Here is a 14,789-nt window from a genome sequence, read left to right on the forward strand (position 1 = left end):
ACTGGTGATATAATTTTCAGCCTTTTCTTCTATCAAGATGAACCTGAAATAGTTGAAAAGTGAGAAAATAGAAATCATAATGAAAGGAAAGCATTAAATTGTCTACCTAGTACATAGTTTTTGATTAGCAAATGTCAGGACTTTAATACTAGAAAGCCTTTCAAGGACTGTGGATGAGAAAAGGAATAAATAAAAGATCATTTTGCACTTTGATCTATTTAATATGCTAAACCAATATGCATATATTCCAAACATAAAAAGTGTTCAATTATCTATGTATTAATAAAGCAAGTAATAATAAATCATCCACTTCCATAAAGACTCGATTTTAAACAAGCATTACTTATTCTCTTGTATCCTGGGTCAGGAATATTCCCAGGAGTAGAAAATGGTTCTAGTATTCTTGCCTGGAAAATTGCATGGATGGAAGAGCCTGGCAGGCTACAAACTCCATAGGGCCCACAGGGTCACAAAGAGTCATACACGACTAAGCAACTGAGCACACACACATTCTCTTGTTAAAGGTAATGGGTTTCTTTCAGTATCTTAAAAAGTTGTTTTTTTTGAGGGCCTGTAAAAAGGAATCTTCATTAAGATACGTTTATGGTTTGGGGAAAATTTTATGTCATACTCACACTCACACTGAAAGTGAAAGTTTCTCAGTCATGTCCAACTCTTTGCGACCCCATGGACTACAGTTCATGAAATTCTCCAGGCCAAAATACTAGAGTGGCTAACCTATCCCTTCTCCAGCGGATCTTCCCAGCCCAGGAATTGAACTGGGGTCTCCTACATCACAGCCGGATCTTTACTGAGTTATCAGAGATGTCCCATACTCACACTGAGTAGGTGTTAATTGTTTCTCAGTAAATGGTTTGTCAGACAAGAATAGTAAAAATCTTCTGGGTGTGTTGAATACCGATGATGCAAAGAAATGTGAGGAGATCACCTCTGGTTTTATTTATGACATGAAATGTAACATCACAGAAATGGTTATTGATTGCTGTGTACTGTGCAAGTTTTATAATATCCATATAAAAATCTCCCTCACACACACCCACACACACCACACCATACCAGTGTTTCTCAAACTCAGTATTATTGGTGTTTTGCTCTGTACTGGAAAATTCTTCATTATAATTGGTTGCATATGTATTGTAGTTGTTTAAACAGCATCTAGTGGGAAAACTAACATCTACCTGCTAGAAATCAGTAGCCCATTTCCCCTACAGCTGTGACAACCAAAAATAAATCTACATATTGCCAAACATTCCGTGATGACTAAAATTGCCCTTGGTTGTGAATCACAAAGGCAAATATACTCCTCCTATACATACCCACATATAAAATGTGTGCCCACATAACATTCCCTCCTATTTCCATACACCCCTAGACACCCACATACATACATATTAACACCAGCCATGTTTACATCCACATGGTCATACACACAATGGCACACACCTACACTTACAGATCCATGTATACACATCTCACTTCAAAAGTATACGGCCCTATATTATAAGCACACATCCCTATGTACATGATACACATTATAAACTTATAGAGTAGTATATAATACAATTTTAAGACATTTATAAATACATGTTTCTTACCTTGAAAAAACTATTGCTACAAACAAAGTCTTGATTTTTTTTTTTTTTTTTTCTCTTATGACCTGGGCATCCAGTCCTTTAAACAACAAAAGTAAATCTTAATATATATTCACAGAATAAATTAACCATTTGTTTGCCTGATGTTGTAAAGAGAAATATTACATAGGAACCTGGAATGTTAGGTCCATGTATCAAGGCAAATTGGAAGTGGTCAAACAGGAGGTGGCAAGAGTGAACATCGACATTTTAGGAATCAGCGAACTAAAATGGACTGGAATGGGTGAATTTAACTCAGATGACCATTATATCTACTACTGAGGCAAGAATCCATTAGAAGGAATGGGTTAGCCATCATAGTCAAAAAAAAGAGTCTGAAATGCAGTACTTGGGTGCGATCTCAAAAACGACAGACTGATCTCTGCTCATTTCCAAGGTAAACCATTCAATCACACAGTAATCCAAGTCTATACCCTGACGAGTAATGCTGAAGAAGCTGAAGTTGAATGGTTCTGTGAAGACCTATAAGACCTTTTAGAATTAACACCAAAAACAGATGTCCTTTTCATTATAGGGAATTGGAATGCAAAAGTAGGAAGTCAAGAAACACCTGGAGTAATAGGCAAATTTGGCTTTGGAGTACAGAATGAAGCAGGGCAAAAGCTAATAGAGTAATGTCAAGAGAATGCACTGGTAATAGCAAACACCCTCTTCCAACAATATGAGAAGACTCTACACATGGACATCACCAGATGGTTAACACGGAAATCAGACTGATTATATTCTTTGCAGCCAGAGATGGAGAAGCTCTATACAGTCAGCAAAAACAAGACCGAGAGCTGACTGTGACTAAGATCATGAACTCTTTATTGACAAATTCAGACTTAAATTGAAGAAAATAGGGAAAACCACTAGAACATTCATATGCACTAAATCAAATCCCTAATGATTATACAGTAGAAATGAGAAACAGATGTAAGGGAATATATCTGATAGAGTGCCTGACGAACTATGGATGAAAGTTAGTGACATTGTACAGGAGACAGGGATCAAGACCATCTCTAAGAAAAAGAAATGCAAAAAAGCTAAATGGCTGTCTGAGTAGGCCTTACAAATAACTGTGAAAAGAAGAGAAGCAAAAAGCAAAGAGAAAAAGGAAAGATATTCCCATTTGAATGCAGAGTTCCAAAGAATAGCAAGGAGAGATAAGAAAGCCTTCCTCTGTAATCAAGGCAAAGAAATAAAGTAAAAACAATAGAATGGGAAAGACTAGAGATCTCTTCAAGAAAACTGGAGATACCAAAGGAATATTTCATGCAAACATGTGCTCAAAAAAGGACAGAAATGGTATGGGCCTAACAGAAGCATAAGATATTAAGAAGAGGTGGCAAGAATACACAGAAGAATTGTACAAAAAAGATCTTGAGGACCCAGATGATCATGATGATGTGATCACTCACCTAGAGCCAGACATCCTGGAATGTGAAGTCAAGTGGGCCTTAGGAAGCATCACTACAAACAAAGCTAGTGGAGGTGATAGAATTCCAGTTGAGCTATTTCAAATCTTGAAAGGTGATGTTATGAAAGTGCTGCACTCAATATGCCAGCAAATTTGAACAACTCAGCAGTGGCCACAGGACTGGAAAATGTCAGTTTTCATTCCAATCCTAAAGAAAGGCAATGCCAAAGAATGCTCAAACTATCACACAATTGCACTCATTGCACACGTTAGTAAAGTAATGCTCAAAATTCTCCAAGACCAGCTTCAACAGTACATAAACCGTGAACTTCCAGATGTTCAAACCAGTTTTAGAAAAGGCTGAGGAACCAGAGATCAAATTGCCAACGTCCACTGGATCATGGAAAAAGCAAGAGAGTTCCAGAAAAAACACTTATTTCTGCTTTACTGACTATGCAAAAGCCTTTGACTGTGTGGATCACAATAAACTGTGGAAAATTCTGAAAGAGATGGGAATACCAGATCACTTGACTTGACTCTTGAGAAATCTATATTCAGGTCAGGAATCAATAGTTAGAATTGTACATGGAACAACACACTGGTTCCAGATAGGAAAAAGAATACCTCAAGTCTCTATATTGTCACCCTGCTTATTTAGCTTATATGCAGAGTACATAATGAGAAATGCTGGGCTGGAAGAAACACAAGCTGGAATCAAGATTGCCGGGAGAAATACCAATAACCTCAGATATGCAGTTGCTGCTGCTGCTGCTGCTGCCAAGTCGCTTCAGTCATGTCCGACTCTGTGTGACCCCATGGACCGCAGCTTACCAAGCTTCTCCGTCCATGGGATTCTCCAGGCAAGAACACTGGAGTGGATTGCCATTTCCTTCTCCAATGCATCAAAGTGGAAAGTGAAAGTGAAGTCGCTCAGTGGTGTCCGACTTTTAGCGACCCTATGGACTGCAGCCTACCAGGCTCCCCTATCCATGGGATTTTCCAGGCAACAGTACTGGAGTGGGGTGCCATTGCCTTCTCCGATATACAGTTGATACCACCCTTAAGACAGACACCAAAGAAGAATGAAAGAACCTCTTGATGAAAGTGAAAGAGTAGAATGAAAAAGTTGTTAAAGCTCAAGATTCAGGAAACTAAGACCATGATATCCAGTCACATCTCTTCATGGCAAATAGATGGGGAAACTGTGGAAGCACTGGCAAACTTTATTTTTTGGGGGTTCCAAAATCACTGCAGGTGGTGACTGCAGTCACGAAATTAAGATGCTTAGTCCTTGGCAGGAAAGTTATGACCAACCTAGACAGCATATTTAATAGCAGAGACATCCCTTAGCTAACAAAGGTTAGTCTAGTCAAGTCTATGATTTTTCCAGTAGTCATGTATGGATGTGAGAGTTGGACTATAAAGAAAGCTGAGTGCCGAAGAATTGAGGCTTTTGAACTGTGATGTTGGAGAAGACTCTTTAGAGTCCCTTGGACAGCAAGGAGATCCAACTAGTCCATCCTAAGGGAGATCAATCCTGAATATTCATTGGAAGGACTAATGTTGAAGTTGAAACTCCAATACTTTGGCCACCTGTTGAGAAGAGCTGACTCATTAGAAAAGACCCTGATGGTGGGAAAGATTGAAGGTGGGACAAGAAGAGGATGACAGAGGATGAGATAGTTGGATGGCATCACCAACTGAATGGAGTCTGAATGAGTTTGTGTAAGCTCCAGGAGTTGGTGATGGAAAGGGAGGCCTGGCTTACTGAAGTCAATCTGGTTGCAAAGATTCAGACATGACTGAGCAACTGAACTGAACTTGCCTGATGTTGATAGAACCTAGATTATACTTTTATATTTCCTAGTCTTTTATTCAGAGAAGGCAATGGCACCCCACTCCAGTACTCTTGCCTGGAAAATCCCATGGACGGAGGAGCCTGGTAGGCTGCAGTCCATGGAGTCGCTAAGAGTCGGACACGACTGAGTGACTTCACTTTCACTTTTCACTTTGATGCATTGGAGAAGGAAATGGCAGCCCACTCCAGTGTCCTTGCCTGGAGAATCCCAGGGACTGAGGAGCCTGGTGGGCTGCCATCTCTGGGGTCGCACAGAGTCCGACATGACTGACACGACTTATCGGTGGCAGCAGCAGTCTTTTATTACTAAAGACACACAGAGCCTTCTACAGTCTTAACTCAAACATGTCTTGTAAGTTATTCTATTTTTCTTCAAATGAATACTGTACAAGGATGTTGACTGAAGCAATAAGTGTGAAAATGATATATCAAAATACACTATTATCAGTTTGAATTTGAGTAGGCGTAAATGATCATGGTGTCCTTTTTGAAAGAAACTGCATATGTAGTTCAGTATTATGAACAGAAAAAAAATCACAAAAATGTGTGTTCTTAAAGAAATATTATTGAAGTTTGATTTGCTAGTATAATAGAATTTTAAAATAAAGTCCATTCACATGCTTTTCCTCAGGCTTAGGAATTATTGAACAACTTTTTAATCCACTGAAGACATGCTCTCCACTTGCATTCTCCACTTTATCAATTATAGGAACCAAAAATAAAATGATATAGAAAAGGAACCCTGAATTTTTTTAAGAAAATTGATTTTTATCTTGAAATCAGTTAATATGGTCATTTAAAATTATTTCTTCCATTCATTGAGCTCAGTGTTGCCTTGGTCAAAATGTAATGCAAGCTACAAGTTTATGTCCTCCGAGACCTCACAATTTATTGCTACCATGACAGAATATGTGACTCAGATATAAGGAATATGCTGAGTAGTTACAAACACAGTCATAAAATAACAATAAATAAGTCTGTATATTGTATAACTAGACTGAATATTTTGTCATACTGGTATATTTCAAAAAAGAAGTATATTCTGTGAAGGAAATAGAATGCTATGGCTATGTACAAGATGTGATATATGATTAAAGATTATAAATTTAAATTTTCTTCTCTGTCTTGAATTAGAATTTGAGTATACATATTCTAAATAAGATTGGTGTTTGTAATATTATTTCTTTATTACATTACTACACTATCAATTTAAATGTCAGAATTCAGACTAATCAATGACCTGAATAAGACTCTTCTCTTTGGCAAAGGAATCAAACATTATTTATGTACAAACAAATACTCTCAATCATTAAGTTATTATTTAACAATTTGCTTCTTTTTGGGAGAATATGTATTATATTACTTCTGAAGTTTATTTTTTAATATCTTTAATAGTTATATTTTGTTTACTCAAAAGTATATACCATGTTGGCATACTATAAATAGAATTTCAACAAGTAATTGTTTCTCATTGTATAACTGTATGGTAATGACTATTCTAACAATATATTTAAAGATTTTACATTAAAAATTTAAGCTAAGCTAAGCTAAGCTAAGTCACTTCAGTCGTGTCCAACTCTGTGTGACCCCATAGATGGCAGCCCACCAGGCTCCCCCGTCCCTGGGATTCTCCAGGCAAGAACACTGGAGTGGGTTGCCATTTCCTTCTCCAATGCATGAAAAGTGAAAAGTGAAAGTGAAGTCGCTCAGTCGTGTCCGACTCTTAGCAACCCCATGGACTGTAGCCTACCAGGCTCCTCCATCCATGGGATTTTCCAGGCAAGGGTACTGGAGTGGGATGCCATTACCTTCTCCCATGAAAACTTTGCTAACAGTATATTTGAAGATTTTCCCGACTGAGCGACTTCACTTTCACTTTTCACTTTCATGCCTTGGAGAAGGAAATGGTAACCCACTCCAGTGTTCTCACCTGGAGAATCCCAGGGATGGGGGAGCCTGGTGGGCTGCCGTCTATGGGGTCACACAGAGATGGACACGGCTGAAGTGACTTAGAAGCAGCAGCAGCAATAGTATGTTTAAAGATTTTATACTAAACTATTACTGACTGTTTTCAGGTGATATTTTTGCTTATTATGCATAAAGACAATCAAAGTATAAATGTTCATTTCATGTTTATACTGTTTTATAAATTCTAATTATTGCATTAATTTTGTGTTTATTGAAAAGCCTGCATACATAACTATTTTATATAAAATTTAGATAAGTGAAAGAAAAATCTACTTTAAAATGAAATAAAAATACACAATGCAAATTGATGGAGAGATATATCATGTTCTTGGATTGGAAGAATCAATATGGTAAAAATGACTATACTAACCAAAGCAATCTATAGATTCAATGGAATCCCTATCAAATTACCAAAGGCATTTTCCACAGAACTAGACAAAAACCTTTGCAATTTGCATGGAAACACAAAAGACCCCAAACAGTCAAAACAATCTTAAGAAAGAAAAAAGGAAAGCTGGAGAAATCAACCTTCTTGACTCCAGACTATACTACAAAGCTATAGTCAACAAGAGAGTATGGTACTGGCACACACACACACAAAACGAAATATAGACCAATGGAACAAGATAAAAACCCCAGAGATAAACCCATGCACCTATGGACACTTCACTTTGACAAAGGAGGCGAAAACATACAATGGAGAAGAGACAACCTCTTCAATAAATGGTGCTAGAAAAACTGGACAGCTACCTGTGAAAGAATGAAACTAGAACACTTCCTAACAATATGCATAAAAATAAACTCAAATGGGATTAAAGACTTAAATGTAAGGCCAGAAATAATAAACTCTTACAGGAAAACATAAGTAGTACATTCCTTGACATAAATCACAGTAAAATCCTCTATGATCCACCTCCTAGAATAGTGAAAATAAAAACAAAAATAAGCAAGTAGGATCTAATTAAACTTAAAAGCTCTTGCACAGTAAAGGAAACTATAAGCAAAGGGAAAAGATAACCCTCTAAACAGGAGAAAATAATAGAAACTGAAAGTACTGACAAAGGATTAATCTCCAAAATACACAAGCTGCTGGTGCAGATCAATACCAGAAAAACAAATAATCAAAAAAGGACAGAAGACCTAAACAGACATTTATCCAAAGAAGTCATACAGATGGTTAATAAACACATGAAAAGATGCTCAATATCACTCATTATTACAGAAATGCAATCAAAACTACAATGAGGTATCATCTCAAACAGATCAGAATGGCCATTATCAAAAAGTCAATAAAAAGCAAACAATAAATCCTGGAGAAGGTGTGGAGAAAGGGAATTCTCTTGGATTGTTGGTGGGAATATAAATTGTTACAGCCACTATATAAAACAATATTATTTCTTAAAAAAGAAAGAAAAAAAAAACTAGGTATAAAACTACCATATGACCCAGTGATCATACCATCAGGCATATGCCCTGAGGAAACAATAATTGAAAAAGATACATGCATCCCAATGTTCATAGCAGCAATATCTACAGCAGCTAGTACATGGAAGCAACCTAGATGTCCATTGACAGATGAATGCATAAACAAGTTGTGATATATATATATGTGTGTGTGTGTGTGTGTGTGTATACATACACAAAATAGAATACTATTCAACCAAAAAATGGAGCATATTTGAGTCAGTTCTAATGAGGTAGATGAACCTATAAACTATTATACAGAGTGAAGTAAGTTAGAAAGAGAAAAAAGTTATATCATGTATTAACATATATATATGGAATCTAGAAAGATGGCGCTGATGAACCTATTTTAAGGGCAACAATGGAAACACAAACATAGAGAACATACTTGTAGACACAGTGGGGGCAGGAGAGAGAGAGAGATGAATTGACAGAGTAGCATTACACATATTCATTTCCATATGTAAAATAGATAGCCAGTGGGAATTTGCTATATGACATAGGGAGCTCAAACTTAAGGCTCTGTGACAACCTAGAGGGATGGGCTGGGGTGGGAGGTGGGAGGAAGGTTCAAGAGGGAGGGGACATATGCATACCTGTGGCTGATTCGTGTTGATGTATGGCAGAAACCAACACAACATAATAAAGCAATTATCCTCCAATTAAAAATAAATGTAGAAAATGAAATGAAAAGGAAAACATGGGGTAAATACCAGTAGTAATGCTTACCTTTAATATTTAAATAGTATTTGGTTTTTCTAGTACTTTATTATGACTCTTAGAGATGTTTGTAGGGGATTCCCTGATAGCCCAGTCAGTAAAGAATCCGCCTGCAGTACAGGAGACCTGGGTTCAATCCCTGGATCGGGAAGATTCCCTAGAGAAGGAAATGGCAACCCACTGCAGTATTCTTGCCTGGAAAATCCCATGAGCAAAGGAACCTGGCAGGCTACAGTTCATGGGGTTGCAAGAGTCAGACACAACTTAGCGACTAAGCCATCAAAAGAGTTGTTTAAGTCTAGTAAATCTAGACTGGAACAAAAGTACTTGTGGTTTCAGACTGTGAAATTTAAATCATTATAACTACACTCAAGCACATCTTTAATAATCAAAATAGGAGCCATTACAATTAATATCCATCTGAATGGGTATATATCCATCTGAAAGCAGAGTTCCAAAGAAGAACAAGGAGAGATTAGACAGCCTTCTTATGTGAACAATGCAAAGCAACGGAGAAAAACAATAGAGTGGGAAAGAGTAAAGATCTCTTCAAGAAAACTGGAGATACCAAGGGAACATCTTATGTAAAGATGGACAGCATACAGGACAGAAACAGTAGGAACCTAACAAAGTAGAAGATATCAAGAAGAGGTGACAAGAATATACAGAACTGTACAGAAAAGGCCTTAAGACCCAAACACACTATGGTGTGATCACTAACTTAGAGACAGACATCCTTGGCTCTATGTGAAATCAAGTGGACCTTCCGAAGCATTACTACAAACAAAGCCAGTGGAGAGGATCAAATTCCAGTTGAACTATTTTAAATCCTAAAGGATGATGCTTTTTAAGTGCTGCACTCAATAAGACAGAAAATCTAGAAAACTCAGCTGTGGCCACAGGACTGGAAAATGTCAGTTTTCATTCCAATCTCAAAGAAGGGCAATGCCAAAGAATGTTCAAACTACCACACAATTGCACACATTTCACAGGCTAGCAAGGTTATGCTCACAATCCTACAATGAAAGCTTCAACAGTGGGTAAATCTGCGAATTTCCAGAGGTAAAATCTGGATTTAGAAAAGGCAGAGGAACCAGACATCAAATTGTCAACATCCACTGGATCAAAGATCAAATTGCCAACATCCACTGGATCATAGAAAACAGCAAGAGAGTTCCAGAAAAGCATCTACTTCTGCTTTATTGACTACACTAGAGCCTTTGTGTGGATCAAAATAAATTGGAAAACCCTTAGCGATGAGAATGCAAAAAAAACCTTATCTGTCTCCTGAGAAACCTGTATGCTAGATAAGAAGCAACATTTAGTACCAGAAATGGAACAATGGATGGGTTCAAAATTGGGAAAGGGGTATGGTACATCAGGCTGTATACTTTCACTCTGCTTATTTAAATTATATGCACAGTACATCAAAACAAAATGCCAGGCTGGATGGAGCATAAGCTGGAATCAATATTGCCAGAAGAATTATTAATAACTTTAGATATGCAGATGACAACAATCTAATGGCAGAAAGCAAAGAGGAGTTAAAGAGATTCTTGATGAAGGTGAAAGAGGAGAGTGAAAAATCTGGCTTAAAACTCAGTATTCAAAAAACAAAGATCATGGCTTCCAGTCACATCACTTCATGGAAAGAGATGGGGGAAAAATGGAAACAGTGAGAGACTTTATTTTCATTGGCTCCCAAATCACTGCAAATGGTGACTCCAGACATGAAACTGAAAGATGCTTGCTCCTTGGAAGGAAAGATATGACAAACCTAGACAGCATATAAAAAAGCAGAGACATCACTTTGCAACAAAGTTTGACCTCAGTTCAGTTCAGCTCAGTCACTCTGTCATATCCAAATCTTTGCAACCCCATGTACTGCAGCACACCAGGCCTCCCTGTCCATCAGCAACTCCCAGAGCTTACTTAAACTCATATCCATTGAGTCGGTGATGCCATCCAACCATCTCATCCTCTGTCATCCCCTTTTCCTCCCACCTTTAATCTTTCCCAGCATCAGAGTCTTTTCAAATGAGTCACTTCTTTGTATCTGCTGGCCAGAGTACTGGAGTTTCAGCTTCAGCATCAGTCCTTCCAATGAATATTCAAGACTGATTTCCTTTAGGATGGACTAGTTGGATCTCCTTGCTGTCCAAGGGACTCTCAAGAGTCTTCTCCAACACCACAGTTCAAAAGCATCAATTCTTCAGCACTCAGCTTTCTTTATAGTCCAACTCTCACATCCATACATGACACTGGAAAAGTGATCTAGTCAAGCTATGCTTCTTCCAGTAGTCATTTATAGATGTGAAAGTTGGAACATAAAGAAAACTGAACACCAAAGTATTGATACTTTTGAAATGTGCTGCTGGAGAAGACTCTCAAGAGTCTAATGGACAGCAAGGAAATCAAACCAGCCCATCCTAAAGGAAGTCAGTCCTGAATATTCATTGGAAGGACTGATGCTGAAGCTGAAAGTCTAATAATTTGGCCACCTGATGTTAATAACTGACTCATTAGAAAATACCCTGATGCTGGGAAAGATTAAGGACAAGAGGAGAAGGGGATGGCAGAGGATGAAGTGGCTGGATGGCATCACTGACTCAATGGATATGAGTTTGAGTGCACACCAGGAGATAGTGAAGGACAGGGAAAGCTGGAGTGCTGCACTCCATGGGGTTGCAAAGAGTTGGACACGACTAAGTGACTGAACAACAACAGCTATCAATATACTTTTGCCAATGAGAAGTATGTTTGCTTATTCCTGTAGTGTAAGTCTTTGCTGCTGGATTCAACAAATTCTTGGAAAGCATTTTCTGTCTCTTTTTTTTTTCTATGTCCCTTTAATTTAAAAAAAAAAAAAAAGCTTACTTTTTTATTGAAGGATAATTGCTTTACAGAATTTTGCTGTTTTCTGTCAAACCTCAACTTTTTGGTTGTGGAAGCATTTTCACTGCAAAAAGTTGTGGAGATGCTTGAAGAAGTGGTAGTCAGTTGGCAAAGGTCAGGTGAATATGGTAGATGAGGCAAAATTAATAGTCAATTTCTGAATAAAAATTAATTCAATTTTTGAAGTATTGGTTGTGCAAGTTGTGGTTGGGTACTGTTTTAGAGAAGAATTTGGCCCAATCCGTTGAGCAATGCCAGCTGCAGGCATTGCATTTTGGGTACATCTCATTAATATCCTCAGTATACTTCTCAGATATAGTGGTTCTCTGGGATTCAGAAAGCTGTAATGGATCAGACCAGCAGTAGACCACCAAACAGTTACTGTAACTTTTTATTCAGTTCAACTTTGTCTGTGGAAGGTGCTTTGGAGCTTCTTCTCTGTATAACCACTGAGCTTGTTGTCACGGTTATCATATAAAATCCACTTCTCATCATGTAGCACAATCTGATCCAGAAACGGTTCATTGTTGTTGTGTAGAATAAAAGAAAACAGTTCAAAATGATGATTGTGTTTGTTTTGCAGTCAGCTCATGAGGTACCCACTTATCAAGCTTTTTCACCTGTCCAATTAGATTCAAATGCCAAATGACCATAGAATGGTCAACACTAAGTTTTTCAGCAAATTCTCGTGTAGCTGGTAAGAGGATCAGCTTTGATGGTGCACTCAGTTGGTCATTCTCAACTTCTGGTGGCCAGCCACTAAACTCCTCATTTCAAGGCTCTTGTCTCTTTTGCACAACTTCTTGAACTACCTCTGCACTGTACATTTGTTAGCAATTCCTGGACCAAATGTGCTGTTTGTGTTGCGAGTTGTCACTGCTGCTTTATGACCCATTTTGTACTAAAAAAAAAAAAAAAACACACACTTGAATTTGCTTCTTCTCTAATATCATTTCTAAAGTCTAAAATAAATATAAAATAAACAGTAAATAATAACTCATTAGCAAAGCAACATAAAGTGAGAAATGCCTATCAAAATGATGCATAACATAACCACATTTTACAATGTATTACAATATCAAATGGCAAAGTTCAATAATGCAAAACTGCATTTACTTTTGCACAAAGCTAAGAGTAGAGTTGGAAATATTTTTCTTATTACACCTTACTCTGTATGGTAGAGTAAATATGGCCCCCTCTATGTCAATGTACTAATATCTAGAAGCTGTCATTATGTTACCTTAAATGGCAAAGGGATTTTGAAGATGTGATCGAGTTAGAAATCTTGAAACAAATAATTATCCTGGATGATAATAGGTGGTCCAGATGTAGTTACAAGGATTATTGTAAGATAGAAAGCAGTGTAAACACAGAATCAAACAGATCTGAAGATCCTATGCCACTGGCTTATAAGATGAAGAAATGCGGTGTGTGTGAGCCATGGAATAAAGGAAATCAATTCAGATCAGTTCAGTTCCATAGCTCAGTCATGTACAAACCTTTGCCAGCCCATGGACTGCAGCACAACAAGCTTTCCTGTCCATCACCCACTCCCAGAGCTTGCTCAAACTCATGTCCATCAAATCAATGATGAAATCCAACCATCTCATATTCTGTCTTCCCTTTCTCCTCCGGCCTTCAATTTTTCCCAGCATCAGGGTCTTTTCAAATGAGTCAGTTCATTGCATCAGGTGGCCAAAGTATTGAAATTTCAGCTTCAACAACAGTCCTTCTAATGGAGATTCAGGACTGATTTAATTTAAGACTGATGGTTTGATCTCCCTGCAATCCAGGGACTTTCAAGAGTCTTCTCCAACACCACAGTTAAAAAGCATTAATTTGTTCACACACAGCTTTCTTTATAGCCCAAATCGCACATCCATACTTGACTACTGGAAAAACCATAGCTTTGACGAGATAGACCTTTGTTGGCATAGTAATGTTTCTGCTTTTTAATATGCTATTTAGGTTGGTCAAAATTTTTCTTCCAAGGAGCAAGTGTATTTTAATTTCATGGCTGAAGTCAATGTCTGAATGATTTTGGAGCCCCCAAAATCAAGTCTGTCACTCTTTCCAATGTTTCCACATCTGTTTGTGATGAAGTGATGGGACCAGATGCTATGATCTTAGTTTTTTTAATGTTGAGCTTTAAGCCAAAATTTTCACTCTCCTCATTCACTTTCATTAAAAGGTTCTTTAGTTCTTCTTCATTTTATGCCATAAGGATGGTGTCATCTGCATATAAGAGGTTATTGATATTATTCCTGGCAATCTTGATTCCAGCTTGTGCTTCATCCATGCTGGCATTTACCATGATGTACACTGAATATAAGTTAAATAAACAGGGTGACAATATACAGTCTTGATGTACTCCTCTCCTGATTTGGAACCAGTCTGTTGTTTCATGTCCAGTTCTAACTGTAGCTTCTTGACCTGCATCCAGATTTCTCAAGAGGCAGGTAAGATGGTCTGGTATTCCCATATCTTTCAGAATTGTCCAGTTTGCTGTGATCTACACAATCAAATGCTTTGGAATAATCAATAAAACAGAAGTAGATTCTTTTCCAGAATTCTTTTGTTTTTTTTATGACCCAAAGGAAAATTTGGCAACTTGAACTCTGGTTCCTCTGCCTTTTCTAAATACAGCTTGAACATCTGGAAGTTCATGGGTCATGTACTGGTGAAGCTTGGCTTGGAGATTTTTTAGCATTACTTTGCTAGAGTGTGAGATGATTGCAATGGTGCAATAGTTTGAACATTCTTTGACATTGCCTTTCTTTGTAATTGGAATAAAAACTGCCCTTTTCCAGTC

This window comes from Bos mutus, chromosome 12, assembly GCF_027580195.1.
Source record: "Bos mutus isolate GX-2022 chromosome 12, NWIPB_WYAK_1.1, whole genome shotgun sequence".
NCBI lineage: Eukaryota > Metazoa > Chordata > Mammalia > Artiodactyla > Bovidae > Bos > Bos mutus.